The 14518-nt window shown below is 35.9% G+C and overlaps 1 protein-coding gene across 3 annotated transcripts in view; it reads right to left on the bottom strand.

Moving 5' to 3' along the window:
* Positions 1-14518, bottom strand: part of LOC122802607 (transmembrane protein 272-like) — a 322220-nt gene that overhangs the window by 289894 nt on the left and 17808 nt on the right. The window contains exon 1 of one of the 3 annotated variants that reach the window (XM_044072296.1): positions 12827-13028. The exons of 1 other annotated variant lie outside the window; for it this stretch is intronic. The gene's annotated coding sequence lies outside the window, so the exon portion shown is untranslated. Of the gene's footprint in view, positions 1-12826; positions 13029-14518 lie in introns of those variants that run through there. One more of the 3 variants, XM_044072295.1, reaches the window with a different exon arrangement.

Here is a 14518-nt window from a genome sequence, read left to right as displayed (position 1 = left end):
AGGAAGATGATCATGTATTTCACTTTTGTTACATACTGTTGCTACACATTAAAATATTGCACATTGATTGACATAATCATGTTATTCCTGCAAAATCAAAAGAATAAGCAAACAGCAGTAGGAAACTAATCATTTCCCTCCAAAGAAGGTAGCTACAGCAATTATGCCTTGTTTGTCTGTGCATATCAGGTGTCCAGTTAAGAAGGTCATCTTACTCCTCCCAAATGCAAACTATTCCGACTAAGCCAGAAAGTGATTGTTTAAAATGAGCAAAGGACAAGAGGATCAGTTAATTTCATTCAGCCAACTCAAACCACAAATCCCACCAAGCAGTTATAGCTATGACATCTGATGGCATTCCTCTCAGCTGTCCCTGATATTTACTCAAATTTTAGCTCTGTCCCTCATAATCCCTCCTAAAAATGGTGATTATTGCAGAAAAGGTGATGAATTACACTTATAAAAAATGACAATAATTAGAGAGTTCTTTTACTTCAAAAAGCATTTAATTCACATTTTTTACTCTGTCAATATCTTAAGTTAATAGTACTAATATTTTAAGTGTCCCTGATTATTTCTGAATTTGTCCCCAGTTCTGTTGAAATTTGTCCGTAATTCATTGAGAGCTATATCTGATGGCTATGCAATATTTGACCTTCACAGTCCACACACAAACAAGTCAGCACAGACACATTTAAATATGCAAATCCAAATTGCGCCACATAAAAATCCCAAAACCAGAGAAATATTGCCCAAAATATATGGCTGATCACTGCCAGTGTCCCTGTAAAAAATAAAAACACTTATTTCAACTCAATTACGTATCCACACAAATCACAAATCCAGAAATACTGCCAATACTATGTGGTTGCCAGCAGTATTGTAAAAACATTTAAATCATCACCACTGCACTCCACTCATCTCAACTGTTCACAAAAAGCCAAAATATTATCAAACATTATTAGGTTGATCACTGCCAACCTTATTTTAAAATAATATAGTAACAAACTCACTGTGCCACTCCTTGTTGTCCATAACCCTGCAGAACAGCCCAGATTTTATTTCACGTAGTATATATCCAAATTAGAAAAAAAGGGATGCTGCCTTCAGTCAGCAATTTTATTTCAAGTACATAAAAAAACACTTCCTTCAGGTGTGCCTGTGCACCTACATTTGGAAGATGCGAGGTCTGTACTCCTGTGACCTTGCAATGTTTAAAAACATCATTTACGTTATTACTGAAGCTGAGCACTGCCTTCCTGGATCATTCAATGTTTGTGGGTGCATTTTCTTCTTCTTTTTTTTTTTTTTTTTAGGCAAGTTATTTATTTATTTAGTTAGTTATTTATTTATTAGAACAAACAAGCATTGCTCTGAATAATAAATAAATAAACAGGGAAAGTGTGCCCCTACAAAAATGGCAAGCATGATGCCCTTGCAATCGCCTAGGTCACCTATGTGTAAGCTTGGCCCTGACAATCAGTTATTCAGTCAGACAATAAATCAATAAATAAACACAGTTATATTCAAGTGGAAGGTAAGAAAAGTAAAACAGAAGAGGATAAGATTCTAGTCTAGTACTTGGCAAACAGTGTAATAAAGCGGCTGTACAACTAATGTTGTCTACCAATGGATTGATTACTTTTAGGGACAACATTACGGATATGTGAATCATATACATTACGGATTTGTCCAGAATACCAGTTACAGAAAAAAAAGAAAAGAAATAAAATGAAAGAGAAACCATAGAAGAGTGAAGTTTTCTATCTGCTTTGAAAGTTGGTTAAAACACTTAGCATTGCTGAACAGACCACAACATTCCTCACAACTTCTTTGATTAAGAATTCTGGGCAAACAAAAAATAATTGGAGGACAAAGATGCAATTCAGGGACAGTTTTTAAGTATGTCTCTAATTCACTTAAAAAGTTAATAGAGCAACAGGTTTTGCATCAACAGGCATTTTCTGAACAATAGGAAGCATGAAACTCATCATTAATGACAGTTTACTGTGAGTGCTTAAAAGTGATTTAAACGTTTTCTCCCTTTATCTGATGAAGTTCTTATTAAAAGGGACAAAAGCGCATACGTTTTATGGAATAAATCCACTCTTTTATTTTTAGACTTGGCTTTTTTATTCTAGGAAAATTGGTTCAGTGTGGGCTGTACCTCCAGCTACTTTGTGGGCCTTTTTGGTTTTGAAGCATGAAACTTTGTCAGGCAGTGATTTACCAGAGAATTATAAACTTTACTAGACACAAGGCAAGTATATGACACAAAATCAGGGACGAATGAGAGATACAGACAAAAGGCAAAATGAAGTGCTCCTCTGTGAAATTATCCAATTTAAAAGCTGTTAGGGATTTCAGTATTATACATACTCTTATCACACTGTAGTAATCAGTTGTTTACTGTGGAATGATCAGTTTACTGCATCCTCTTTTTCAGATATGCAAATTATTCAGAATTGTTTCTTTTCAGTGTTAATTCCTTGTGGTATAACATACAATTGCACTATGTATTAGGTATGTCTTTGAGATGATTCAGGCATTGATAGTTTTCTTCCTAAATTCCGTTGGTAGACATGTTTTACATCTGTTTTTTACATCATATGCTAAGCACTATACACCTTATTTAGAATCCTATCCTGTACCATCTTCTTTTGTTACACTTCATTTGAATATAGCTGTATTTATTTATTTTATTTGACTGACTGAGTTCTGCTACAGACTACAGAAAACATACCATCCCACTATAGAACTGTTTCTCCCATGGTAGAGCTGGATGACATGGGATCAGACAGTGTACCTCTCAACTGTCCAGATTTTCACAGAATGTCCAGATTTCTGCTCTTATTTTTGCTCTGTTCCTTATAATATTTATGATTTTCTGGCAAATCACTGAGGATTGAAGTCACTAAATAATGAATTTGAGTTTCAGACTTCATATCCTTCACAAAATGCATTGTTCCACAACTCCTATTATTCTGGTATCTTTCTAAGTTTATAAGAGTAATATTTAAATCTGTCTCCATTTTAAGATCTTTCTCACCCCTTATTTTAGGCTTTGTGCAGAATTCTTGCTCTAAATGGTTGGGAGGTATGTGACCGAAAATAATTTGACAGTTGCTCAGCATACAGTAAACAGTAATACCAGTTTATTAAACTTAGTAGATATAGGTCCACTGAAGTAATTAAAGTAATAGCTACACATTTTATAATAAGAAAGCCCACTTTACAAGATGAGGTCATAATTATAACAAAAAGAAATGCTGAAAAAAAACTTTGCACATGATCTTTAATGGACTTTGGAGGGGATGTAGAATAAACTACTTAAAAGTATGTAAGTGAGCAGAGGAAGTTTAAGAGAAATTTACCCAAACTCAGGAATAGTGAGAGAATGATATCTGTGAAAAGCAAATATTGGGTACCAGCATTTCTGCTTTATTTTCACAAAAGTAAGAGGGGTTGTCTAAATCAAACAAACTAACTATTCTTGGTGGACCTGACACCAAGCTATTCATGCAATGAAGGGTTTTAAAAGAACTCTTAGAACTAAATGTGAGTAAAGTTATGGGTTCTTATGGAATTCATCCTGCAGTTATAAAAGAAACAAGGGTAAAGCTAGTACTATTCCCTTTTGGAATGTACCTCACAAGACATCTGCAGCAGCTGGAAAGGCCACAGAAGTACCTCACAAAGAGGATTACTGGCCTCAAACAAATGCCCTACACTGACCGCCTCAAAAAACTCCAGCTTTACTCCGTAGCATATCTCCTACTCTAAGGTGATCTCTGCCTAACATATAAAGCTATGTCAAACCCAGAGCTGTTGGACATGCTACACCTAAAGAAATCCCAATCCCTCTGAGCTACACTCTCTAGGGACCTAAACCTTGTCACCACAATAAACAGGACATGCTGGAGGGATAGATTCCTGTCCCAGAGACTTCCTATACTCTAGAACAAGCTACCCATCTATGTCAAGCAAAGTTCTTCATTAGCACTCTTCAAGAAAAATCTTGATGAGTGGATGTGAAATAGGAAATACACCCCGGGGATCACTTCTGTGTCTCTGCTGGACAGTAGCACAGGAAAATAACTTTCTTGGGTGGCGTAAGCTATGGAATCTTGCTGGCTAGACTTACATAGGCCATTGGGCCGATAGCCTAGTACCTACCTATGAACCTATAAACCTATAAGTGACCTCTTGCTGTAACAAATATTGAGAAGATGGGTATCAGCCTACCAGAGGACAGTATGAGGCTACAAGTGAGCATGTTTTCAGAAGTGTGTGTCTGAAAGACATTAAAAACTGCAGACCACTTTTTTAACTCATTTGTTGGGAAACTGATGGAATTAGTTCTGTCAGAAAGTGATATGGATCACATAAATGTCAGCAAGGCTCACAATCCAAAGCTGAATGGATATGGAACAAGAACTTGATGGTTGACAAATCATAGTTTAAGAGCAAACACTGACTGAAATATTATACAAGGATAAATGCATAATGCCAAAAGATAGAAAGCAGCTCACTTTGCTGTTTCTGCAGTCAGGAACTTTATTTTCTCAAGCACTACCTCAGTATACACATTTTTATTTTAGCGCCACACACAGATATGTGAAATCCTGTTTTGTACAAAATCATGAAACCAATAAATACTTTTCATCAGTCACTAGAGAAAAAAAGATAAGTCACATCAGAATCATTTGTTGTTAAAAGATAAAAAAATCATCTCAACTTGGTGACACAAACAGTTATGACTAAAGCATAGATTTACCTTATTAAATAACATCTCTTAAAAAACATTATTTAAAACTCAACTATATTATTTAAAACTCTACTAAAGTCCTATTTACTTAGTTTACTTAGTTACCAGCTCTTTATATGTGATGTTCCTGGATAATCTGAATTTCCTCAATGCCAAATCCTTACTAACTCTAGCCATGCTTTTATCTAACTGGCCATAATACAACTACTTCTTCACTATCGCTAGCTATCTATCACCTAACCCTCTCCTCTACTATCTTGATCTCCCATAGACACTTCTGTTACATGGACCGCCTCAATACTTCTTCATAATTTGTAGCCATCTTCATCCTATAATTCCTTCACTGTCTCCTACTTAATATCTAATTACAACCAATTCCATTTGAAAATATCTAGACTCTTATAAGTTTGATAATATTTTACTGTATTCTTGTTTTGATTAACTGTCATATCATTACTAGTCTATGTATGTACATGTATCATGTAAATCTTGCATAAGTGCCTTCTACTCATTCTGTAAAATGGAGCAGTTCTCCTTGCACTACTGTTGAAAATGGGACATGTACGTACTCGTACCTTCATCGTAAACAGTAAATAAATAACTAAATAAATAAATAAGCTTGGAAAGATAATTCATTATTATGCTCCTACAGGTACAAATTTTCATAAGTTTCATATTTTAATAAAAATTTAGTTTCTACTTGCAGCAGCTTTTTTTCTTTACTCTTTGCGAATTTCCTCTTCATAAGAAATGTGTACATAACAGCTAATTTAAGTTGTTTGCAGTTCTGGCACTCTAAATGCTTCACTACAGAAAATTTCAATTGCTTTTTTTCTTATGCTCTGGAAGTGTTCAAGTACCATTATGTGAATCTGTTTGATAGCCTGTCATTGGGGATGACAACAGGAGCATCTTACACAATGTACTTCTTCTAGAAATTTGTAGGAAAAGTGTCATTGCAACCTAAACTGTTTATCATTGGCCAGAGTTACAGCTAATTAACCACAAGAAACCACAAAAGTTTTGGACTAGCATTAACAAACTACTATACCCAGGTCAATCTATCACACCTAACCCACAAGGCTCTAACCCCAAGAATCCCACACATACTGCTAATGCCTTCAATTCTTTCTTCACAGATGCCATCCAAACACTTGCTAGCCATCTGTCTCCTGATACCTCAAATCTGCCTACTTGTACTACAAGCCCACCCCCATCATTTCAGTTACAACCAGTGTCTACTTCCTTTATTTGCTCCCTTCTCCAAAAATTAAAACCTACCACCCCCTCAGCAGACCAACTTCCGGCAGAATACCTGCAAAAAGGAGCTGAAGCCATTGCCTGTCCCATTTCCATTCTGATTAACAGAACCATAAGTGAAGGAAGTATCCCATCTATCTGGAAAATGTCTCATATCATCCCACTACATAAAGGTGGGAACGTCAATGACTTCTCTAACTGTCGTCCTATAGCTCTACTATCTCCTCTTGCAAAAATAATGGAGAAGTGCATCCATAAACAACTACTTAACCACCTTCTCCAAAACAACTTACTTGCCAACTGTCAACATGGATTTAGACCTTTCCACAGTACCACCACTGCTCTGCTATCCTTCACAGACTGCATTAACAAAAACCGTAACAAAAATATTCTTTCCTCTGAAGTCTTCATTGATTTATCTAAAGCTTTAGATATAGTTAATCACCAACTCATTTTAAATATACTGAAATCCCTTTCACTCGAACCTCTAGCCATAAATTGGTTCAAATCTTACCTAGACAATAGACAGCAGGCTGTACTCTGGCACAATAAACTATCTAATCACCTTCCCATTTCCCTTTGTGTTCCACAGGGCTCTATATTAGGCCCACTCCTATTTTCCATTTTTATTAATGACCTTCACTCAGCCATTCCACACACCACCTGTATTCAATACGCAGATGACTCTACTATAATTTCTTCAGCCACTTCTCCAACTGAACTACAGTCCCTTACCCAAAAAGCATTCAATACAGTAGAACAATGGTTCTCAAACTGCTGCCTCTTCCTAAACCCCCAAAAAACTAAACTTTTACTTTTCACGCCAACCCGAAAGTCCACCCCTATAAATTTCACACTCATATCTAATAATGGTGCTCTCATTTCTCCCGACCCAACCACTAAACTCTTAGGAATAACTATAGATAACAACCTCAACTTCGATACTCGTATAAACAGCGCAATAAAATCAGTCAACAAAAAATTGGGGTCCCTCTACAGAATCAAACCCTTTCTCACACCAGTAGCTAGGACCACTATAGCCAGAACGCACTTAATCTACACTCTACTCTATGCTTCACCTATATACACTAATCTTTCTAAAATCAACAAACTGGCAATCTCCTATAATAATATTGCTAGATTTGCCACTGGCTCTCCTTTTAGAACTCATCACTGTCTTAATCTAAAACAACTAGGATGGCTAGAGTTTCTAAACCAGCTTCAATTTCACCAGCTTTCTATAGCCCATAAGACCCTGTATCAACCCACCAACACTCCAATACTCACTAGCCTCATTACCCTTTATAACAATCTTAAGAATTTACGCTCCTCAAACAAACTGCTGATTAATACTTGCAGATCCAACAACTCAGCAGAAGACTCCCTGTTCTCTAATACTGTTGGAAAGCAATGGAATCTACTACCCACTGAACTCATAACTCTGTCTTCATTTACACTTTTTAAACAGAATCTAAAACTATTTCTCAATACACACTGGTTATGCTCCTGTACTAACCCTGACTAACTTTCTTCCTTTACACTAATGAATACTCTTCACCTTTATAGACTTATCCTTAAAGAACCAATAGACCATGTTATTGCAATTTAAATATATGTATATATGTATATAGCATCATCTCTTGTACATTACCTTTTACTGTTTGTGTTATGCTCATGATGGGTATTGTATTTTGTATTTTTTTATTAACAATAGCTGTTTTTTAAGCTTAGACTGTTGTAACTTTCTATATTGTATTTTGTATGTGTCTTGGAGCTTTTCTCCCCGGGCCTCTACTGAAAATGGACATGTATCCAGTTAGACTAGCCCAGTCAACAAATGTAAAATAAAATTAATAAATAAAAATTAAAATTAAGCTCACAAGTAAAAGAGATCTGGCACTTAAACAACTTCACTTCCTCAGTCGCTTGCAACAAAAAGGATGTGGGAATAATTAAATAAAATGTCTTAAAGTGGGCAGTCCATCTAAGAAAGCATAAAAGAAGCCTGCAGGGTTTTGTGGTGTTTGGCTGATATTCTGGCTATCCTACTGATCGTTGGACAAGTGGCTGATGCAGTCTGGCTGAAATTACAAAAGTGCTGATGACCACAGTGTCTGACAAAAGTGCTGATGAACACAGTTTGTGGCATGTGACTTGACTATACTGGTCAACAGCAACAATTGTACAGAAGGGAGACAGACAAAGGAGGAGGGCTGCATTAATCCATGGAGGCGTGGCTGAAAAATGAGCAAGACACTGCAGGAGTGCAGACAGAACACAAGTTAAAGTAATGCATCACTGCAACAGAAGTAAGGTGTGGGATGTGTGACAAAATGGGTATAGAAAACTTAATTGATAAAACAATGTGCATAGTATACTGTGTTGTGCTATGTCATGTGTGTGTTACAGTTTGCAGTGATGAGTAACAAATCACAAAAATTCCAATGGACCAGTGAATTCAACTGTGCTGTCCAGGGGTGCACTAAGGAGCTGCTCTCTTAACACTACCCACCTCTTATTTAGTTTATCCCCAGTACCATGTCAGACAGCTACCCTTCTGCCAGCCCCTCTACTGTGCATTACCGCTGTTCAAAAGTACAGCAAGGGTGTTTATCACTATGTCCACTGCACTTCTGTACTGACAGACAGGTGTCTGCTGGCAAGTAGGATGCCAGCCAAAAATCAGAAATCCAGGTTGGAGGACACTGTGATGAATCTGAAGTGGTGTCACCAGATGAAAATGAGGCGCTATTCTTTTACAGACATAGCTGTTGAAAATACTTAACACTCTCTTACTATTACATGCAGTTCTGGACATCCTCTGTCTGCAAAGACACTTGCATATCGAAGTCTGCTCAACTGAGTGCAGCAAAAATTATGTAGGGTCTGTCTCAGGAAATAAATGAAAAACTAAATGAACATAATTTACATTCCTGGAACAAGATGGGGGAGGGGTGATGTGGTTGTGGCATCTAATTACTTCAATGGAAGAGAAAAGTCTAAGAAGGTAAAATGTTTCAGATGAAAAGATACAGAAACACATCTGGCCCCAAAGAAAAGACAGACAGAAAATAGCTTGTATATGATGGGTGAAAGTGTTTTTTTCAACTAGATGGTTATAAATGTATGAATTACCACTGCAGAAAAAAGTGTAGAACCAAGAGGAGTATATAAATTCAAGAATATGTGGAACTGAAATATAACACATCTGTTGGGAGGTAACTGTTAGCAGTTTTTGCAGTGGAGCTTGCCTGCATTCACTTCCTATGAGGATGAGAATCCCATCCAACCCCAAACTCCACAGCAAGCATGATGAAGAGAGAAATCTCCCAAAAGAAAGGAATTACAACCTATAGCAAGACGTTGTCCCGTTTGATTCTCAGCTAGAGCGTCTTCTGTGTGGAGGCATACGTGAATGGGGCGTGCCTTCATTGAAGGTTGTGCGTCAGGGCTGGTAACCCAGTACGTAAAAATCCACTACCAATCATTAGCGGACTGGAGTTCCGCTGTGGCGACCCCTAACCGGGAAAAGCCGAAAGACAGAAACAATACATTAAGAAACTGGCAGTAAATTCCTATGAAAAAAAACTGCCTTGCTGAGTTGTGCAAGGTGAGTTGGTTCTTCTTGCAGTTTGCACTCAATTGTTAGAACAGCCTATTTACAGTTAATGACATTAGTATTTCTTCATCTATGATGCTTGCCAAAAAAACTTTCTTCAGCCCAAGCAACATATTTAAGATTGTCCAAAAGCGTGGAATAATATCAAAAGCATATATAAAACAAATAAATACTCTAGGCTACCATGACTAGGTAGTGTAAAAATATAAATTTATTATCAAAAAGAGTAACAGCTTTTGCGGTAAAAACAACACTGCTACATCAATACTAGATATATATATATATATATATATATATATATATATATATATATATATATATATATAATACAAAGGAACCTATCAGAATTCACAATCAAAACACATGCTAGAGAAGCTGAAAATCTATTTGAAAGTAAAAAACTAGAGCTAACTAACCTGTTAAAAAACAATACAATACTGTATACACAGAATACAGATCAATAGCAAAGTATATAGAGAGCAAAAAACAATGCTCAACCTCTCACTGGGTAAAACGTATAATTCAGTAAGTCTATTGGTTGGAATAACAAAACATAGGGAGACCCATCTATGAATAGATAATAATACAGTTGCATAAATAAAAAATGTTGTGAAACAGAGTACAACAGTGAAAAAAAACAAAAAACATATTACAGATCTTGCCTATCAAGTACAGTGACAAGTGGAATACAAAGAAAAGTAACAAATATATAGGTAAAAAGCAAAAAAAAAAACAAGGAACAGTCCTCCATACAGCATAAAAATAAATGTAAATAGTGAATAAACAAGGAAAATGTGATTCAGAAAACATAACGATCATGATGCTAATAGAGGACCTGTTCTAAAGAGGTCAAAATCCTGATAAGGCTAAAAAGAAATACATCCAATCAGATGCCAAGAAATGGCTAAATAACCTGTCAAAAAGTCTAAAGTACTGTAAACCTATAGGACAGGACAGAAAAACAGATAACCTATCAAAAGACAATAACAAAATAGAACTAAATATCTTAACATGTCAAAAATAAAAAATAAAAAATATGTATGTAGAAGCTCAAAAACTCTATAATAAGCTAAAAGCATTAACAGCCTTAAATCAAGATAATGGGTCCTAAAAAATCCACCAATAAACAGGCAATAATTGATACTAATAAAAAATGAAAGCAACAAAAGCAGCAAAAGCCGATTCTACACACAATAGAATCAAAATATCGAAAAACAACACCTAACTAATAATACTAAAAACAAGACACCAACATCAAAAACTGAAACAACTGTTGCATTAGCCTTCTTCAAGCTAGTTTTTCAGTTTTTGATGTTCGTGTCTTGTTTTTAGTATTTCTTCGATATTTTGATTCTGTTGTGTGTAGAATCGGCTTTTGCCACTTTTGTTGCTTTCATTTTTTTATTAGTATCAGTTATTAGTGGAAGCTCTAGAAAGAATAAAGGAATAAGAGATCAGAATGTATAATTGAAAGTTAGAAATTGTTCATGTTCCTATTAGGCCCCCAGTCTTCCAACAGCCAATACTTGCAACCCCCTGTCTCTTTTGCCCAATATATCTTGGCATCCTAAGAGACTGGGCATGGGAAGTGAGAGACGGTGATTATGATGCGTCAAAAGAATTTACTAGGTTTCATATTTCAGAATGAGCCTGCTTCATACTAACAAGTTCTGCTTGGGGTTGCCAGCAAGACCTTCCAAAGATGTTGGAGTGTGTAGAGTACTTAAGTTACAATAGTAGTATTAATTGATTTAAAGTTTAACCTAAGAAGAAGACTGATATACCTAGACCATTTAAAGGCTTAACATAGTGAAAACCAAAAAAAAATAAACACAATTGTCAGTAGATATGATATTCACTCAGAAGAATAGGTAAAAAGAATACCTGTACACTGTCATAAAAATCATGTCGTATATAAATATATTTTTTTCTTTGGAGAATATTATATAGAAAGGGCAAAGCATTAGAAGTATGTACAGTTGTTTAACATGAGATGAAAAGGAGAGTAAGGCATGAGTCAAATTAGGGTACAAAGGGAAAGGAGGGAGACAGAAAAGAGAGAAAAAAACTGTTGACATTTCTCAGAATGCTCAATAATAATAATATTAAGTATGGGGGAGAAGGGAGAAGAGTTTGGCTACCATCTACCCAGGTTAAGGAGATTCAGGCAGAAGTATAGCAGTTTGAGAACATGTTTACTACTAAGCCAGGATACAGCCACATGATGAAGCAGCATGGCACAGGGCTTCAGTGGCACATCAAACAAACTCCTTACACTGTGCTTGAGTGAGTTAAGTAGACATGAAGAGAGACTACAGGTGATGTTGTCTCTGATAATCGTCTAGCAGTTTACTTGTGTTGTACAACGAAATATAAGCTAATAAACAAGGATACTGGTTTAATTTTAATACATAGCCATAGTATACATTTCTGGTACCTAATTTGAAATTGTCAAGTTCAGAAAGCCAGCAAGTAGAGTGAGAGGTGGGGTAGTAAATGGTGTGGGGGGAGTTGGCAGCTGAGGACCCTCAGCAAAATGGTCCAAATTCAGCTCCATTGTAACTAAGGCTAGCCCTGTCATCAAGGATTTATCAACACCTTATCTGCCTCACCAGTTAAGTTAACTTTGCCCCATTCATTCTATAAGACAAAGAGAACGAAACTTCACACACACACACACACACACACACACACACACACACACACACACACACACACACACACACACACACACACACACACACACACACACACACACACACACACACAATAGCTAACCCTAAAACAATGTACTTTCAGAAAATGGGCACATTAGTTACAACAAAATATGTTTGAACACCTACTCAGTTCCTGTCCAGCTTTACAGCTAATGGTATCTTGAATCTAAACATACTTCATTCTGCACTGCTTTACTCATCTGACAAAACCTAACATGTAATCACAGATCTGGATAATATTTTGATATATTTATCAAAGTAGCATCATATTTAGGGTTTCTTCTTTTTCTTTTTTACCCATCCCCACCGCTTTCTTCTTCAGATTTTTCCTTTGCACAAACATTTTGAATATTAAAAATTAATAAAGATCATAACAAGGGAAAATAAAAGAAAAGAAAACAGATATTACCAGTATATAAAAATGAAAAAAGTTGACAAATAGTTTGTAAATGCGAATGTTACCTTTAAAAGTGTAATTAGGTTCATTTAAAATTGTTACCATTTTGAGTGACAAGAGGATAGTATATTGCAGAATGCTGTCCTGTGTCTGAAAATGGTATCTAGAATTGCATCCAGAACATCAGATGATTCTGCTGTACGAGAGGGTGGGGTTTGTGGATTTTCTGAAGCTTTGTAATGCATCCATTCCTCTCTCAGTACATTTTCAGTTTGTAATTATTACTTTTACTGCTGTGCTGAATCTGAGAAACAGGATGCTGAAGAGATCTGTTTATTTTTATAAGTGGTAATACAGGAATGACTTCATAATCAAATATTTGCTGTAGCGCATTTTTTAACTAACAAGGCATGGTTTCAGATTTTGGATAAGCACTTGGAAGTCTGCGAACAAGCTCCGGCACTTTTCACCTCCCCCACCCCATCTAATCAGAGAAGCAGGTATAAGTTTGCCTTATATGTGGTACACATTTTGTATTTTCAGCTTTCAGAATTATCTGGCAAATAAAGCAGATACTAACAGAGAAAATATAATTTTAACTGCATGTTATTAAATCTCACTTTCTCTCTCTGTATTCTGGTCTTGTATTTTTACCTCCTTTCTTTTTTCCTCTATGTGTCCCTACAAGATCTAAGAAACATTGGAACTTTAGTGTTACTCTTGAGTCACAAACTACATACACTGCAAGGTACATAGCAGTAGAGATGACAGATAGCTCGGTAGATAGACAGATAAATAAATATACAGACAGATACTTTTTATTTTTTACTATTTTTTTTTTTTTGGAGCTTTTCTCCTCAGGTCTCCACTGGCCCTCAGCCCAGTGGACTAACCTGGTTAACAAAAGACAAATGAATAAATAAATAAACAAGCACCAACTTAAAATAGACATTGCATGTATAATCTCACAGGCTTACTAGTCTTTAGTGTATACTTATGCTGTACTGATGAGGTCACTAAAAAGGCTAAAACATGCATGTCTACAGCTAGTGGGGTTTGGCCTTATTGGCCTGAATGTACCCGTAAAGACTTAAAAAAGAAAAAAGTCATGGGCATTCAGAAGTCATGTAGTTGAAACTGTGTATGTTATTACGGGGTCATCTGCATGTATCCCAATGGCCTCAACTACAGGAGATTTAAGGAATTACACAGTGAAGACACCAGGTTGGCTGGGCTTTTCGTGCAGTTTTTACTGAATGGTTTGTTTGTGTGACCTGTTTTCCTTTTAGTTTGGATGCTATTTGGGATATTTTGCAAGCATCTTAATGTATATGGACATCGAGCTTTAATTTAAGATTTGTGTTTCTAAAGTATAGCCAACCAATCCACTTATGGTGTACCAATGAAATCACTAAAAAGACTGAATCATGCATGTCTACAGCTAGAGGGGTTTCATCTTATTGGCTTTAATGTACCAAAAAATAGTTAAAAGCTAAAAAGTAATGAGCATTCAGAAGTCATGTAGCTGAAACACTATGTCATTAAAAAGTTATTTGTATATATATATATATATATATATATATATATATATATATATATATATATATATATCCCCATGCCTCCACTACAGGAGGTTTAATGTATTACACAGTGAAGACTTTAGCTTCATAGGAGTTTTCTACAGTTATTACTCAATAAAATGATGTTTTATATCCTGCCTGGTTAATAAGAATTGATAGATAGGAGTGTCCCACATA

Source organism: Protopterus annectens, chromosome 5.part0 (assembly GCF_019279795.1).
Source record: "Protopterus annectens isolate FY-2018-M chromosome 5.part0, PAN1.0, whole genome shotgun sequence".
Taxonomy (NCBI): Eukaryota; Metazoa; Chordata; order Ceratodontiformes; family Protopteridae; genus Protopterus; species Protopterus annectens.
This window is presented reverse-complemented; position numbering and strand designations above follow the sequence as displayed.